We start from the raw sequence: 3,334 nt of genomic DNA on the forward strand, positions 1-3,334 counted from the left end.
ACATGGAAATAGGATCTTAACATAGGTAGCTATCTAAGTCAAAATAGGCATCACAGATGCTCAAAAAGTGAGGGCTAGTCACGATGCATAGCCTCTGCATCCTCCCAGGTAGCAGATCCTGGGCTATACTTGTCCCACTGGACCTTAACTTGGTCCACCGTGTGACGTCTGAGCTGTCGAACCCTACGGTCCAATATGCGTAATGGTTCTACCATTACGGTTCCCATGTTCGAGACCTGCAAGTCCTGCCAATCCAGTTTGTGAGATTCATCAGAAACATAATGTCGTAAAACAGATACATGAAAAACATCATGAGTTTTATGCAAATGGGGCGACAGTACAAGACGATAGGCAACTGGTCCAATCTTCTCCTTGATCCTAAAAGGTCTTATGAACCGAGGTGACAATTTCGTCCCCTTCCCAAACCAGATGGTGCTTTTGTTGGGCTGGATACGAATAAAAACTTGGTCCCCTACTTCATAACTGCGATCAATCCTATGTGAATCAGCATAACTCTTCTGTCTATCCTGTGCTTCCTTTAACCTTTGCCGAACCTGCTTTACCTGTTCCTCCATTTCTTGAACTAATTCTGGGCCAACTATCACTCGGTCCTCCAACTTTTCCCAACTCAACGACGTCCTACAAGGTCTTCCATATAGAGCTTGATAAGGAGGCATCCCGATTGAACTATGATAACTGTTATTGTAGGCAAACTCTACCAATGGTAAGTACCTTTCCCACTGAGTCTGATTATCCATGACGTACATCCTAAGCATGTCCTCCAGAACCTGATTTACTCTTTCGGTCCGCCCATCTATTTCTGGAGGATATGCAGTGCTTAGGTTTAACTGAGCTCCCAGTGCTGACTGCAAACTTGTCCAAAACCTAGATGTAAATCGGGAGTCTCTATCAGAAATGATCTTTGTGGGCAATCCGTGCAGTCGGATAACTTCATTGACAAGCACTCGCGCCACATCCGTAACATTGTAAGTGTCCCTTACTGGGATGAAATGGGCACTTTTGGTCAATTTATCAACTATAACCAATATAGCATTGTGCCTATGGGAAGTGAGTGGCAAACCCACCACAAAATCCATGGAAATTACTTCCCATTTAGATGTAGGGATGTCATGAGGTTGTAGGAGTCCTGCTGGATGGCGATGATTAGCCTTCACTCGCTGACATTCAAGACATTTGGCGACAAACTGGACTATGTCATGCTTCATGCCTACCCAAAAGAAGAGTTTCCTTGCATCTGCGTACATCTTCTTTACCCCAGGATGTGCACAATAGAGTGCTCTATGAGACTCTCCGAGGATGGTTTCTCGTATACCCCCTTCCTTAGGTACGTACATTCTCCCTTGGAATCTCAATAGCCCATCTGGTTCAAGGACATATCCTTCAAACTTTGGTTCTATCTATTTCCCATTTTGGATAGCTGAGATGACTTTTAAATACCAACTATCTTCAAAGAGTTTCTCCAATATCCGCTCCCTTAAATTTACCTTTAAGGCTACTAGGGAGAAAGTTCGTGGCCTCCTGCTTAGTGCATCCGCCACTACATTTTCCTTTCCCTTGATGTATGAGATTTCAAAATCATACTCACTCATGAATTCGCTCCATCGCCTTTGTCTGGCATTCAAATCCCTTTGAGTGAAGAGATGCTTTAGGCTTTGATGATCTGTTCTTAACTCAAATCTTCTCCCAATGAGGTAGTGTCTCCATAGCTTCAAGGCTAACATCACTGCTGCCAATTCTAAGTCGTGGGTAGCATATAACTCTTCATGCTTCTTCAATTTTCTAGAAGCGTAAGCTATTACTCCGCCTTCTTGCATCAATACTGCACCCAATCCCTACATCAAAGCATCGATGCAGACAGTGAAGTCTTTTCTCATGTTTGGTACTTGAAGGATCGGTGCACTAGTTAGTAACCTCTTCAGCTCTGTGAATGCAGTGCCACATTCATTTGTCCATTCATACCTAACCCCCTTTCGCTGTAATGTGGTGATGGGTTTTGCAATCCTTGAAAACCCTTCCACAAACCTGCGATAATACCCAGCTAGCCCCATAAAGCTATGTACCTCATGGGCATTTTTTGGTACTGGCCAATCCATTATGGCCTTCACCTTTTCCGGGTCAACTGAAATCCCTTCTCTTGAAATGATGTGCCCAAGGTAATGGACTTTCTTCTGAAAGAAGGAACACTTTGACAATTTCCCATACAATTGATTTTCCCTTAAACAAGTCAATACTACCCTTAGGTGCTTTTCATGCTCCTTTTCATTCTTGGAATATATAAGAATGTCATCAAGGAATACTTGCACGAATTGGTCCAAATACTTCCTGAACACACCATTCATGAGGCTCATGAATACTGCTGGTGCATTAGTTAAACCGAATGGAACAACTACGAACTCATAGTGCCCAAATCGAGTTCGAAATGCAGTTTTTGAGATGTCTTCCTCCTTTATCCTCAATTGGTGGTACCCAGATCGTAGATCGATTTTTTAGAAGACCGCTGCCCTCTTCATTTGATCAAATAAGTCATCTATTCGAGGCATTGGGTACCTATTCTTTATCGTAGCTCTGTTTAAGTCTCTATAATCTATGCATAGGTGCAGGGAACCATCCTTCTTCTTGACAAAAATTACTGGTGCACCCCAAGGGGAAATACTAGGTCTGATCAATCCCAAGTCTAAGAGCTCCTTTAACTGCATCTGCAACTCACAAAGCTCCGGAGTTGTCATCCTATAGGGTGTCTTAGATATTGGTTCTGCACCTGGTTTCAGATCAATGGTGAAATCAATCTCTCTTACAGGAGGTAATCCAGGCAATTCTTATGGAAAAACATCCTTGAATTCACCCAAAACTAGATGTTGATCCAGGGAAGGTCCTTTCTGGTCACTTATAGTCTTGACCAAATACAGTTTGCAACCTTGTCTTAGACAACGTTTTACCTTCATCATAGATATGAATCGTAGGGACACTCCCCTCTTGATTCCACAAATCTCACTTGGCCTACCTTCATCATCTAAACAAATCACCTTCTTCTTGAAACAGTCTACCAAAGCTCGATGAGCTTCAAGCCAGTCCATTCCAACAATTACATCATTCGTTCCCAATTCTGTGACGTATGCCTTCAACTTAGTCATACACACCCCGAGGTTTACCTGACATTGGTCAACACTAGGCCCTACTACTTGTTTTATTCCAGAAGCCATCTCAACTTGTTTAAAGTCATCGTGCTCATAGGTTGCCAGCCCACATTTTTCTAATGCAACTAGTGAAATGAAACTATCTGTAGCACCAGAGTCAAACAAAATTTTAACTTTTA

Source organism: Pinus tabuliformis, chromosome 5_2, assembly GCF_031772625.1.
Source record: "Pinus tabuliformis cultivar Carrire ecotype Pingquan chromosome 5_2, CPIR1, whole genome shotgun sequence".
In the NCBI taxonomy this organism is placed as follows: domain Eukaryota; kingdom Viridiplantae; phylum Streptophyta; class Pinopsida; order Pinales; family Pinaceae; genus Pinus; species Pinus tabuliformis.